The 15811-nt window shown below is 40.9% G+C and overlaps 1 pseudogene; it reads right to left on the bottom strand.

Moving 5' to 3' along the window:
* Positions 1-15811, bottom strand: part of LOC149167073 (putative acyl-CoA dehydrogenase IBR3) — a 113003-nt pseudogene that overhangs the window by 51726 nt on the left and 45466 nt on the right.

The raw sequence follows: 15811 nt of genomic DNA, 5'->3' as shown, positions 1-15811 counted from the left end.
CATCCTGACATCCCTTGTGATTCTGCCACTGCTGATTTCTCCTGTGAAAACTCATTTCCGGATTCTTCTACTTTCGATCATTCACATGAAACTTCGGATGTCAGCCTGTCATTACAGTGCGAAGAGGACACAACGTCCTTAGAAAATCTGTTCAATCTATCATTTATCTTTCTTGAAAACACAGAGGGTGAACATCCTTGCTTCTCATCTACCCCTCTGCCCGATTCATCAAATCATGGGGATGCCGATAAATATCCTGAATTTTATGATATTGTTTGTCGTGATCTATTCACTTCCTCATCCGATCACGATGTGGATTCAATCATTGTTAATATATCCAAGACACTAGTCTACGATGATCTATCTTCCCATGAATGTCGAGGCACTTCAACCTGAGTTGATGGTTATGTCAAACCCTCGCTGTCCTGAGGTTGATTTCACTTCCAGTAAGGAAATTGTTGAAACACTCAAGGCTCCTCATCACTCTCTGCTTTGCATTGAAGATCAACCAAACACCTAAATTTCGCTTCCTCCACTCGAACTACACAATCCCATTGCCCATGCATTGAAGGAATCTTACACAACAAGCACACATGCACAACACAAGTGGTCTACCTTTCTCACGTTTTCTTGCATGGCATAGTCTAGAGAATGCATACACTCAAAATCTACACACAGTGTAGCACAACATCATGGCAACACCACAAAATGCATGTCATGCACTTTCACTCATCTTTGTTCTGTGGTTACTTGTAAGCTCAGAGTGTGTTTGTCTTCACTATTACATCTTTCTTGTTTGCTAGTTCGCATAATTTTCTTGTTCGCGAACCATGCCTTCACCAACATGGGTTAACCAATGTGCCGGTGGTTGCATTGGAAGTATCACTTCACATGAGATGACCCATGAACTGTTAGCTTAGGAGTAGGAGTAGTGTCTGCATTTGAGTTGTTTGATTGCATGCTTGTTTGCTTACTTGCTTTGTTTATTTGTTTGTATGCTTTCTTATTTACTTACTTGCTTTGCTTTCACTTTTTCTTCTGCTCTTGCTTTGCCTTGTTGTTCGTTAGTTCGCTTGTTTCGTCTCGAAGGATAGTTTCACATGAAACCATGTATGACTCTTGAAGCAAGCTGGGTAAAGTACAAGAGGCTTTGTGCTACTATCACTACTTGGTTATATGTGATCCTGCCTCTGTATGAAGAACTTGTTACTTTCAGTCCATGATACATCGATGGAAAATACATACTTTTCGAAGTGAACCTTGGTGAAAACACAATGCTTGCGTGCTAACTAGTGTCACCTACTCTAGTCGGTTGTTTTTGGGTTAACCCTTGTCAGCTCAGTCAAGTAGAGTAAGGTGAGGGAGAAAACCTTAACAACCTCTTCAGCTCTCAATAAGTCGGGATCCCTCTTTCGCCTTTGAAATGAATAAGTGTTATGCATAGTTACGAAAATAAAAAATGAAAAAAGTGAAAAAAGAATGAAAAAATGAAAAATGAATAAGGTGAAAGAAGAGAAAGGCTTCCTACGCAAAGAGGTGATGCAAGTAACTTCGCCGAAGTACTGACCAAGCTTGCTGGTAGCGGAGCCATGCTTGTGTTCCTATGTGACTCCAGCAGGGTATTGTCTAGGCCTACTTGCAGTGGAGCAACACCAGAGATGAAACTAAGATTTTTACGACTATACTACTTGTGCACCTATATAAACCTCAACCCCAATCGAAATAACTGTGTTTCCTTGGCTTGGAATGTGTGTCAATTGACCAAGAGCTCGACAGATGGTACATCTTACAATCAAGCTAGTGTGAAACCAAGATGAGATGAGAATTGAACAATACTTCCGAAGGTGTTAGACGTGCTTTTAACGAACAAGGTCCATTAAGAGAGTTGGAGTTCTACCAGTGTGTCGCCAAGTGTTGTAGCGGCTACAACCACTCTCCAAATTTTTTCCTTAGCCCGTTTTGGAGTCTCCCTACCAACCTTTCACAAAAACTTTCCTTGCTTCGTCAAGTTCACAAGCTTCAATGTTTGCTTGCACAAGACAACCTGTCGATCACAATTTGATGCACTCCCCTCACAGGCTGTTCAATCGAACTTAGTCCAGTTGCAGGCTGAGTAACTTCCCCAAGAAAATTGTGCATTTATAGAGGGAAACCAACCTTCCCTCCAAAAATTGCACAATTCTGTTTGGCAGCCTATTGGGCTCCAAGATTGCGCAATTCTAGCAGTCAACACTCCCAGTAGGAATTGTGCAATTTTTTTTAGCAGGGCTACTCAGCCCAGAATTTTTGCAAATCTAGGTAGCAGTCAACTTCTCTACCCAGAAATTGTGCAAACCCCCAGGGTAGCTAGCCAGCTCCCAACCAAAAAATGCGCATTTTTCTCCAACAGTCCAGTAGTCTCTTGCATGTGCAGCTGAGTTGACCAGTTCCTTCTGGGAATGAGCAAAATAGACTTGCTTGCATGGGATGACTCTCCCAAGGTAGCATGCAAACGAATCCCTTGTTTTAGGGACCTATGTTTAGTAGTTGGAGGTTGCATGCAAGGATCATTTCAAAAACCTCCCACCAAGTGTCGCTTTCCCTAGATTTGTGGCATGCGCGTCACAACCTCGATGTTATCAAAACTCATAAACCATACACTGCAGAGCTCATTCCTCACATCAACCTTGCAGGTCTGACATCCCACATCACATCTAGCAGCAGTCGGCACACTCAACTCAATTGTTTTAGGGTAAGCCCACTTTCCTTGCCTTGTGTTGCATTTATGTCGCTTTTTGTGTTTTCGCTTGTGTGAGTACTGTTTGCTTGATTTATTTGAACGCTTGCTATTGTTTACATGTATACTAGCTTGTCCTAGCACTGTTTTAGTTTTCATTGCAATCTCACTATTGTTGCATGCATGAAACAATTTTTCACGAATGGTCACCAATTCGACGACTCACCTCACCCACATGCATGTTGTTTCATTTTATGAATCTGTCATTCACCGCTTGCATGCATGCTCATTCACTTACACTTACACTCAATATCACCGCACATTTGCACTCACATTCACTTTAAGTTGCCTGTTGGCGAGTCTGGGCAGCCCTGGCGCGGACTCTGCCTCACCAAGACAACATTGTGCAATCCTGAGAGGGAAGGCTCTGCCTTCCTCTTCAAAAATACACATTTCTGCCCATCAGCTGTTCCCCAGGCCTGCTTTACACAATCCAGAGGAACAATGACTTTTGGCCAAGAAAATTACGCAATGCAGTCAATAAGCCTAGAGCCATTTCCAGCTGAGATTGCGCATTGCACAATTCCAACAGTTAGCAGCCAGACGAGACCGTTCATTGTGCAGTTCCAGTAGTCAGTCAGTCTCCCGACCTCCTGGACAAAATTGCGCAACCTTCATGATCGGTCACACAGGGATGTGCAAGTCAAGTCTCAAGTTCATTTTGGTTTTCAACTGACAGATTGCTTGCCAGGAGTGTTGCCATATCTCTAGGTATTGCAGATGTTCATCTACCTCTCAGCAGTGTAGGTACAATGGTTTCCAAGAGAGCTGAGTCGAAGACACCATTCAGAGAACACTTGGAGATGCAGTCGATCAAGCGTCTATGAGCTTGCCTACTCATGAAGACATCAAGTTGTTTGTAGACAAGGACATCAATATATGAAAACAACAATATCACAATGAGCAGCATCATGAACAACAGTTGAAGGAAACATACTGAATGTAGCAAACACAATGAATGTAACGAATACCGTGAATGCAATGAATGCAAGAGGAAGGTTGTTGACAACACAGAGGTAGAAAAAATTTGCAAGATCAAGCAGATTCCAGAACCACTGACAATGAAAGCAACTTGGGAGACTCAGGCTATGAGGTGACGAATGGAAAAAAGGAGTTGGATTTGCTAAAGCAACAATTCAGGAAGAACATGAAGCTGCCCAGACATACAAATGAGTTGCAGTAGGAACAGGGACAACCATGGGCGCAATATGCATTCGCGGATGAAGCTACGCCCGTACAAGTTAAAGATCCATCCCAACAGCTGACACGAAGCAGACATGGTGAGCGGTGTTGTTGATCACATGTAAGGGATTCAACAACATGCATGTCATTGTGTGTACGCATGCAATCCAACCCATTCATCACACTCACGAAGGCGAAGACAAGAAGCAAGTCCAACTTGAGATGAATATGTACTTTGGAAAGTTGATGCACATTACCACCATCACACACTTGAAGATCAACACAGACACTATGCATCAGTGTGTTTCCAGTTCAACCACACCCAAGAAGACCATGCGCATGTTAGCAGACGAGTTGGATGAAGGAGCCGAACCAATGCACCAGTTGCAACGGAGGCAAGAGTTTGCTTCAGCAAGATGTCACCATGAGGTGCATGCACATCATCACGGACGACCAAGATTGGCATCAACTAACCACCTTCACGATCACAAGCATTCCAAAGGGTTGGTCTCATCAAAACGAACCAAGTGTTAGTGATGTCTTTCATGGATTTCTCAAGCCATGTTGTCTCACATGAGTACATGTGCATTGTAATGTAACTTCATGTCAAGTGTAAGTCAAGTGTCAACAATTGGATGTAACAATCATAGAGTAGATGAAGAGTCATGAGGGTAGATGAACTGTCACAAAGGGGAATGTCAAGGGTCACCCCACCCTTTGCTATAAAGAGTCCTTCATAACTCATTGTATAGGCCTTTGGTCAGCCAAGCTTCTATTAAAACTATCTTGAAGAAAGCTTGGATAGTATTGTAATGTGCCTTGGCTTCTCCACTGCACGGAACTAATACATCTCTTTGGAGGAGCAAGCGGATGTGGTTGTAACGTTTCACTGGTTGGGCTAGTAGGTTTACATGGAAGTATTGTATGATTGGAACTTACACTTCTTTATATAATAAGAGCCAACATGTTTTCACACATGTATTGTATCTGTCGTAAGACTGATCTTTAACACTTGTAATGCATGTTGCTTTAACTTGTGTTCTACATCTGAACTGATTCATTTGTTGTAATGCATAACCTATTAACGGAAATGTGTTGTATATGTTGCTAATGTTGTCCATTCCGTGTCGACTACTCTGCCAGACATTAGACAAAACTTTCACATGAAACTTGTTGTAACAACCGTTGCACTCGTTCGGACTGATCCATTAGTGTTGTACGTGTTATCTTACCTTGTATGTTGTGACTATTGCATCCGAGTGGAATGCTCCACCAGAAGCTGCATATGTCCTTTGTGTTGTGTGTTCCTAGCCAATTTGGGACTGATCCCTTTCAACTTGTAGCTCATCTTCATGCTCATCTCAACCCACCTGTGTTAGAACCTCTCATACACCTTCCTTGACTCACTGCAATGGTCACACCCTTGGTACTAATAGAGTTATCTTACTTGCCTCTGTGCGACATCTTGGTCAAGGCATTACCATACAACCCACTGCTGGGACTCCTACACCAAACGGTCCGAGGTCTGATTGCGACTTCTTACCAGGGAGATCCCCTTACATTTTGGCGGGTCTAGCACCATCAACAGAGTGAAAATACTTTCTCCTCCCATTTTTTATATGAAAGATGATGGAGGTTAACATTAACAAAATGGATAAAGTTGAAAATACACAACTAATCACAATATAGGTCCACACATGAAATTCTCTAAGTGACACATGACAAACTCCAAGGTATGCACACCCATCAAGTAAGGGTCCTAAGGTGGGTGCTCCATGAGAAGTGTCCAACATTCCTCATCTGAAGGCCTCCAATGGTCCAATGCTCCTTCTCTGGCTAAGTGTACCTCCAGATCCACCATGCTTACATGAACTCTCCACAACACATGCATTCTTAAGTCAAGAACTAGCCTCCTTGCAAGTAACCAAGTGTCCCCATGTTGCACATGGCTCAATGACCTCCTATTGGATGCCCAAAATCCTTCCTCCAAATGGTTTGTTCTCCCAATCAAGCATTCAAGCCTTTCATGTGCTTATCTCATGAAGAATTTCACCAAGCCAACTAAATATCCAACCTCCTATGGAAGTGTGCCACATAAAAATTGAGTCAAGACATAATAATCCATGAGTAATCTATCTCCAATGTGTATTTCCATTATGATACAATCAAGGGTAGTAAATATGATTTGCACCCAACATCACATGATACACCCTCAAGTCTCAGTGTAAACACTTTTAGAGTAACCCCAAAGCTACTAAAAGTCATGTAGATGATTGTCCTGAATCATACCTCCCAAGGTGAAGCTTTTGGCTACCAAAATGGGTTGAGGCAAGAGTTCCCTCATTTTTTCTTTTGGATGCCACTCTTCCTTGTTTGGAATTTGTCCTATTGTCATAGTCTATAAATACTCAATTTATCCCCTTCTTGGACATATGATTTTCATTTATATGTCCATACCCTCTTCCACTCCTTTGATTGCTTCAAGGACCTGCAAACATTATATTTCTCCATTTCTTGGACATTTTATTTTCTTTTGTATGACCAAAAGGACTTGTGAATACTCTATTTCTCCATTTCTTGGACATTTGATTTTCTTTTGTATGACATTGTCTTCTTCTACTGTTTGGGTGCTTCAGGGAGCAATCCCTCAAACTTGGGTAATAGTTATTTCTCACTAGCCTCTTCTTAATCCAACAAAATTTGTTGATAGAGTTTCATATACTCCACATTCACAACTAAAAGGATGTTTATGTTGGATGGAAAAATGAGCTGAAATGTTTTATTGTATTTTGTTAGTGAAAGTTTCTCAAATGGACCACACCTTATATGGACTTGAGAGTTTTCTTTCGGTTTGCATTGTTTACTTGGACAAATGTAACAAAATTGCCTTCAACATGGAACTTATTCTTTTTATTATATTCCCCATGCCTCTATTTATATTTTATGTGTGAATCCAATTGTGTTTGGACTTGTTTAAGCACTTTCCTTCTACATTTTTATATGAAAATTTCAACCTTTTATTCCTACTTTTGGGCTATTATTGCTTGTATTGCTTGCTTGTTATATATCATGTCAGATGGTGATTGTGGAAGGAACTCATAGAAAACTTCAGATGATCTCATGTGAGTAGATGAGTGAACTGTCCCATTGTATGCATGTTGAATATGGTTTTTGTACCATGTTTTGGAGTGCTTGTGATTATACCATCTTAGTAAATGAGCTAGTATTCTATTGACAATTGTTGTGTATCTGTTTACATTGGTATACAATGAGTGAAATTTTCTAATATTTTATTTTACTCTATAACATTTCAAAATTGAATTGGGAAACATTTCCAAATGATAGAAAACCAGTCTATAGAGCGAGCATGTATATCATGGAGTAATGTGATGCATGCACCCTTGTTTGAAACAATTTTATCAAAAGCGATTAAACTATAATTAAAATAAAGCTCGTTCATACTAGTCTTAAGAATTTTTTTTAAACAATTATTCAGACCAATTTTCCTTATTTGGTTAAAAACTAACCAAAATAGATTGGTTGAAACAAAATTAGTCAAAATGGGTTGGTTTGACCAATTTTATACTGGTGCTGCCTGCCTCCTCAAAAATGAAAAAATCACAAGGACTACAGTAAAACCTAATTTCATCTATATGATTATGTTCCTTCCTCTCCCCCACCAACCCAAAAAAAAATAAAAAAATTGATTGACTTATCCTAGATGGACTTGCAACCACTTCCACTTCCACAAGGCATGAACGTTGGTAGAGGACATAGATTGAGATGATAATGTTGGTTGCTTTTATTGCAAATTGTATGGAATCTTGAGGAATTTTAGAGCTTCATTGTGTATGTATGTTAGTTCATGTGTGTATTTAAATTGATGCCATTTTACCATATTCACCCTTACATGCTCTATACATGAGAAAAAATTTCATATTCGATGTTTGATGGGTTTGACATTATCTATCTATCTATCTATATATATATAATTTTAATCAAAATTTTGAATATATGTATTTTAGCCAACTAATTGTTTTTCTATTTGATTCTAGATTGTGATTTTGGTATCACTGATTTAGTTCTAGCTTTGGATATGAAAAAATTATAGATAGTTATCACAATGTTTGCAATAGTAAAACTAGAGAAGGGATGATTTTCTCTCATTTATTAAATGTATTTTCTCAAGATTTTCTTAATGAAAATGTGTTAATTTGGAAGCTTAGGGATAAATTACCTCCATTGGAGAGCCTTCCTCATCAAGAAATAGCCCTCCTATCCCATTGAAGAATTTAATTTGGTCAAGGAAAAATATATTTTTTAACGATGGAACCACATGTGCACAAAAGTATAGGTCAACCTAAAGGAAAAATTGGGTTTCCTCCAATGCATATAAATACACATAATGTCACATCACTTTGGAGCATCATCATCACTCATCTCATCTTCTCTCTCTTCATTTGATTGGTTTGTACAGGTCTGAAATAAGGAGGTCTAACCTCACACATGTGAAGGGAAGAAGACTCTTTTTTATTTTTGTTTTCACTTTTTGTTTGGGATAGTTTTACCAACCATTAAACAACTATGACTTGATGTTTTGACTTGCTTAGACTTGGAAAATTTTGAGTTTTGGAGGTCAAATTCATTGGAAAAAGGACCGAACATTTATGGGCAGTTTGACTTGGGTTGATCGCAAATTTATGAAGTTTGACCGAAAACCTTCTCTCTCCTTTGAATGAAATTTTGAGGATTATTTTGTCTGAGGTTTGACTAGCAAAGAAGACTGAATTGTTTGAATGTTGACCAAGCTCATTTTGGAGGAAGTTTGACTATGACTTGTGGACTGGTTCAGGCATCTTTGAATATTGTTGACTTTGACCAGAATTATAGGTTTGAATTGTTGACCAAATTTGACTTTTGGGCTCATCTTTTGGATATTGGTTGTTTGAATTTTGGATAGTAAAAGATTTGACTTTGAATCATTATTGATGAATTGGAACATTGTATCTCTCTGTTGAACATTTGATGATAATCTAATAGAAGAAGAATTCTGAATTTTGTGGGGTTTTCTTTGGTCTTTGACCAAATCTTGTGTCTCTTGTTATTGCTCTTGGTTGTCTTCTATTGTGCATTGGATTTATTGTTCTATATACAATTTCTTATTGTCATTGGAAAATTGAATTTATTTGAAAACCGATTTCTAATTGAAGAAGAATTGGAATAAGTCATTGTGTTAAGCATAGAACAATGGAAAATCAACAAAATGTTGGTTATTTGATGTCGAAGTGTGTAGTGGAACCTGTTATATTTGAGGAATAGGAAATGGATTCTTCCTTTACCGGGCTACCACCACAAAACTTCTCACTTCATGAGCATTAGAAAGCTGGGTGAAAATGGATTCCAAGGATCCTTCCTTAGCTATCCTCCTCTTACTACATATCCTAGTATACAAAATACTCTATAAAATTCACATTTCTTCCAATTGAGGGTTCTTTGGGTGGCCTTCATTGTCTAAAAAATCTTCTTCTAATGTCTTAGTGAACACATAGATGTCATCTGAATACATCATTACAAAACATATAAAGTATGTATGAAGAATGTCAGTCATTACCATCATATATGTGGTGGTTGTGTTGCATAAAATGAGTGGTACCATAATCCGTTTGTATGATGATTGATTGGTTTTGATTGTCACATTTAACATATCTTCCTCCTATAATAGAATATGATGATAACCCAATTTTAAATCCAATTTGGTTAAGGATCTAATATGTTGAATTTGATCAAATATATCATCATTGTTTGGAAGTCTAGAATATGGGTTCTTGATGGTTATCTTATTGCAAACACTTTAGTCACCACATATTCTCCATATCCCATTGCTCTTCGGAACTAACATAATCAGAGATATACATGGTAGGTTGTAGGGCCTTATAACTCCTAAGAAATCATTTATTTTATTCTTCACTCATAAATATAAGATGGATTGCCTATGTTACACAGTAATTTGTCACTGTCTCCCTGTCAGTTACCCTACTGTGTCAGGAGTTCACAATAATCAAGTTCATGCCTTCTGAACTGGCCAAAAACCCACTTTCCTAAAGTTTTCCTCATCAGCGCGTCTGTTTCTAAAATACCCGCGATGACTGGCGCTTCATAACAGACCGCGTGCGCTGCCAGCGCGGAAGCACACGACTTTCCCGCGCTGATCGAATTTCATGACCAGCGCAGTCTCTGTTTGTATTTACCCGCGCTGACATGGCCCTTCCCATTATGTCTTTGCGACGTCAGCGCGCCAGACCAGTTATGCACCCGCGCTGATCCAGTTTGGGCGAATTTGTTCCAACAGCCAGCCTTCCAGATAACTCCAGACTTGGTTGTTGGCCTTGTGAGTATCGCCTCCCTTCTATGGCATGTCTGTTCGACCCTTTGCAACCACTTCCCTTGAAGATAAGCTCATCCTTCCACCATTCAAGGAGACTCCTTCTCCTATATAAACCTCTACCATTACCATGAGCAGCTAGTTTGGAATAGCTTGGATTGTGTGGAGCTTATAGTGCTCAGATTGCTGCTACTATAGGTAGTTGGTGTGATAAGTGTGGAAGTGCTTGATAGCTTAGGGAAGGTTGTGTTGTGTTGCTTGTGTGAGAGAGAGAGTTTCTTGTCTTGGGAGAATCATTTCCAAAGGTGAATGCTTAAGAGACTTGCTGACTGGCCCCTCCTGAGAAGGATATCGACGTCAGAACATTTGGTTGTACTCTTCTCTGATTTTGATTAATAATAGATGACTACTATTATTGTTCCATTCTCATTTGTCTCTACAATGGTTAATGTGAATTACATCCTTTCTGACTGATGTATATTTGCTTTTATTAGATTTCACGCTTGTGTTTGTCTTCCCTTCGTGTGTGCAGGTATCTATTCGTGGAGATCGCGGAGGATCGTGACCAGCCAGAGCGAAGGATCGAAGGTGGCATCTCTTCATCAAACGACAGTGCTGGAATCCAAGTAGGTGTTCTTTGCCTACCTTTTAATTGCAATTAGGAACTTGCATAGTAGCATTGACTGATTGTTGCTAGACCCATTCTGGGCTAGTAGGGATCGCCTCTATCCGTAGAGGGGATTTGCCTCTCCAACAATTTGGCGACTCCGCTGGGGAGTTCAGCCTTTTGTCTCTTGTGTCCATTCTTGTGTTTGAATTTGATTGTTCTCTCTTTTCGAGTTTGGGGACTAGTTCTCTGTTTTTAGACTTCCTGGGTCAATCTGGGAGGTGTATGAATTGTTTAAAGAGTTCTGGCCTGGGTTTGGGAGTTTTTGGCTTGTTTTTGCCTCTTTTTTAACCTCAGCGCGATTTATATCAAAACAGTTGCGCTGACAGCGCTTAGCTGTTTCTTTAGACCTGTTGTCATCGCGCTTGTACTTAAAACAGTCGCGACGGTTCTGAAATCGAACCAGCACGCTTAATCCATGTCCTTCCGCGTTGACAGCGCCAAGTTGCTACGCGTGACCTAGTTTCAGCGCAAAGTTGCTGAAGGCTACCCGCGCTGATCCAGTAAAATTGAAATTGTCTCAGTTTTACCTCCTGAACCTGTTGGTTTGGCTATCTCCAGCTCTTTCTACTTGGTTTGTGATTTGATATTCATTGTTTGAACTGTTGCACACTTGCTTGCAAAGCCTTGTCGAACGAATTTCATTTTTGCGCCCCGTGACCTAGTGCCATCATCCAGTTTCCACTGGACCAACCTTGTTTTGTTCGCTTGTTCACTTGTTCGCAAAAAATTCGTTGCTGCTTGCCTTTGCTATTGTGTAAACCTTCCTTTTTCGCTTTCTTTGCTTGGTTGTTTAGGTGATTGTCCTCGAACCAGTCCTTCAGTTGTTTCGACTACTCTTCGCCACCCAGACATAGATTACAATTGCTTGGGTTCAACCAGCTCTTTTCACGCTTGTTGTGTGTTCCATTGAGTGATTTTTTGTTTTCTTTACTCAGTGTTGCTGTCTCTCAAAATTCATTGTAAGTGCATTATGTCATTGAAAAGGAAATCGAACTAAAATCTTTTGCATTCAATAGTTAATCAAAGGAAAGAGCATTTTGTTGATTTGCATTCTCAAAAGAAAAGCCTCATTTCTTTGTCATTAGCTGCATTAGATTGTTTGATCGATTGAATTCGTTTTGTTTGATTGAAATCTCTTAACCTTCTCATAGTTAGAATTCATCGAACGAAATGATGTTCTTTGGCATATAGCTTGCATTTAGGTAATTGTGAGAGATCATATGATAGGACCTGAAATCGAAACTTAATTTCAAGATCAACCATAAAATGAACTGAATTAACCTAAAAATGCATTGGAACTAAACGCATATCTAGAGGTCTAGGTTAGAGACGTGTTCCGGCGTCTTTAAACATAGTCACTATTGTTTCACATTACGGTTGGGTTATTCCTCCTTCTGTGACTCGATAGTGGTCTAACACGGACTGTGCTCCCACGTACCGTCGCGTATATAGGGAGACCCCACTAGGCTTTTATCCTTTATCCATAGGAAGCCGAGTCTGCTGCCTTGTGAACCGTAACGCACCGAACACAGAATTCGGGAAGATTGACTGCAGTACGGAAAGTCCTTGGCTCTCATACGATTGTTAAGGTGTATAAGCAGTTTTACGGATCGCTTGGTAAACCCTTTACCTAGAGTCTCCAGAGCAGTCACTTTTGATCCTTTTCGGACTCCCTAAAAGAAAAGGCGCCTGTGAGCGTCTTGTCACTTCGTGCTCATTAAACATTCGAAGGAGACTGGAGTCATCTTTTCGTCCTTTTCTCGACTCTTGAAACATGAAAAGGTCAAGTTTGGTTCCTGTGTCTTAAAAATTTATTCGGCCACGATAACATCACCTGGTTAGATCTTGTGTGCGTTAGCTTGAGTAGGTTTCGTTTTCATTTGCGATGGCAACTTTTCTGGGATTCACTAACCCAGGTTCCCCCTCTAAGGGGAATCCAGGTCAATTCCCTCCTCTTAGGAATGTTGGTGCTCCTTATATGGCAACGTTATCCCTTCCAGGGTTAACTGTCGGGTTGCCTGTTTGGTTGTTTTCAACCTCTTTGGTCCCTGCCGTGTCGGCTGTTAGTCCATCAGTCCCTCCACCTGAACAACATCATGTTGATCCTAAGGTGGATCTCTCCCCTTCGACGCCTACTTCTACGTCGTCCTCTTATACTTCGCCTGGTGGAAGTCTCGATTCGCATAACCAGGTGGCTAAGAAGAAGAAGAAGAAGACCAAGAAGAAGAAATCTCATAAGGGAGAGCTTACACACACAGTCCCCCCCTCAAGTCCAGCTATCCACTCCAGTATACCTGAAGTTGGGTCACCTTCTGCTCCTCCGCGGAAGGTCAAGTTTCCTTGTCGATTATGCAAGGACGACCATCTGCTTCGTGATTGTCCTGGCATTCCCAGGGTATTAGAAGTTTGGTCTCACGATCCGTCCCGCCCTCCGTCGTCCACTGATGATCATGGCGATGCTACCTCATCAGTTGGGAATGGTAAGGAGAAGGGGAAGCTTCGAATCCCCTGTCGACTTTGTGAAGGCAAACATCCCCTTCACCTTTGTCCACTCATGGATAAAGCCTCTACTGTGTTGGAAAGTCTTGCTACTCCTCCGAATCCATTTCCCGCTGGTTATCAACGTCTTTCTATAGCTGTAGATCGCGCCCCTGTTGACAAAGAGATCGCTTCAGATTCCCCTTTTGTCCAGGCCCCTCTTCCCGAACCTCGCTGTTCCCAGCCTGTTCCAGACCCGCCGTTGGTCGGAAAGGGTGTTGATTCGAGTTCACCTCCTCTCAAGCACTCTGTTTCGGAAGAGCAAAATTCTCATGTTCTTCTCGTCTCCTCAGATTCTCCTGAGCTTGATAAAGGTTCTCCTGCAACCTCTCCGGAGAATTCAGATTCGGTTCTTCCCGAGCATGGGGGCAACCATATGGTTCCCCCACCAAGTAATTCGGTCATCTCCTTTGATTGGAGTCATTTGACTGCCCCTCCCCTTCCGTCCCATGTGCCTTTCTGGGTCACCGCCTATGCTTGCAATAAGGCGCTGCCCGGCACTGTGTTAGACGAAGGAGCATCGGTTAGTCTCATGCCCGTTACTACTTGTACCTGTCGCACCGCATCTCACCGCGTTTGATGGAGGAACGAGTCAGCCTTTAGGGATCCTCCCGAAGTTTCCTATTACTTTGGGGGGTAAGACTGTCTATATAGACGTCTCAGTTACCCAAGGTTCTTTAGACTTCAGTCTTCTCCTTGGTCGTGATTATGTGTATGCCATGGGAGCCCTTGTTTCTTCACTTTTCCGTGTGGTCTGCTTTCCACACGACGGAAGAATAGTGACGTTCGATCAATTATCGTTCGTTCGTCCACAAGCCCCTCCGGCGCACTCATCCTTCCCTCCTGGCTTTCATCCACAAGTTGCATCTGCCTCACCGCAAATCAACTACGTGGCCACCTACCCTGTGCCCGTGCCCAGTGATGACACCATCGTGCATAGTGTCCTGGGGGCATTAGGTCCTGATTTCCAAGATGTTGGCCTTCCCTCCGGAGCCACTTTCTTGGGGGCCTCCACTTCCCGTTCATTATGATGAAGTCTGTATGGAGCACAGTTCTTTGTCTTGTGTCAAGCTCGCTAAAAAATGAAACAAGGCGTCCCGAGGACAGTTCTTTTACCTGTGTCAACCTCGTTAAAACAATGAAACATGAGCTCGTGCAATTCGAGCGCAATAACCATTTTGTCAACCTTCAACCCATTTTAAATGTCTTGAAGCTTGGGGGGCATGTACCTCGAATTGAGACACGATGCTGGGGGCATGCCCGTCTTCTTTTTCATCAAAGCATAGTTTGCATGTATATACGTGCCTTTAAGCTTGCATCAAAAATAAAATCCATTTTTCAAAGCATAGTTTGCATACGTGATTGTCATATGTGTTTTCAAGCTTTCATAAAAATAAAATATATGTGCATGTGTACATTCCACAAATGGGTCGTTTGTTATGCAGTAGATACATCAGATCACATGGGTGTCGAACAATCGCATAGCATATAAAACACATAAGCATATGTCGAAGATCCATCTAGAGTAAAGCATATGTAAATAAAATATTTTCCAAGCATAGTTTGCATGCGTGTCGTGTGTGCTTTTAAGCTTGCATTTAAAAAATTAAAATATATGGGTCGTGTGTTGTGCAGCAGATGCATAGATTACAATTGTGTCGAACATTTGCATAACATAAACAAAACATCATCACATGTAACAAGATCCATCCAAAAATCAGTATGTATATATATATATATATATATATATATATATATATATATATATATATATATATATATATATATATTTATATATATATATATATATATATATATATATATATATTTATATATATATATATATATATATATATATATATATATATAGATATATATATATATATATATATATCGTGTGGCGCACTAAGGCGCTCAAAAATAAGTGTATATGTCAAAAATAGAGTCATGGTCCTCGATACATCCGAGACATATGTCTCTCAAAACATCAGTGGAAGTGAACCTAGGCGACTACTGTGCTGGGTTATGCTCTCTGTAGCATACAGCTGCTCGTGCCACCCGCCTCAAAAGGCGGTGCATCCTGGGTGCCACCCCCACTGTGTGGATCTGATGCTCTATAGGGACCTCCTCGACCCCCTGGTAATCTGGCACTCCCTCCAGCAAACCCTCAAGGTTGCGAGCTACAGTCTCCGACGTATCCACTCCTGGAGGAACTAAGGCCAGGGCTCCAGCTCCTTGCCCCTCTCTTCGTGCTGTTGGGGCT

Source organism: Pinus tabuliformis, chromosome 5_1, assembly GCF_031772625.1.
Source record: "Pinus tabuliformis cultivar Carrire ecotype Pingquan chromosome 5_1, CPIR1, whole genome shotgun sequence".
Taxonomy (NCBI): domain Eukaryota; kingdom Viridiplantae; phylum Streptophyta; class Pinopsida; order Pinales; family Pinaceae; genus Pinus; species Pinus tabuliformis.
Note: the sequence above shows the minus strand (reverse complement) of the source record. Positions and strands in the feature narration are given on the sequence as shown.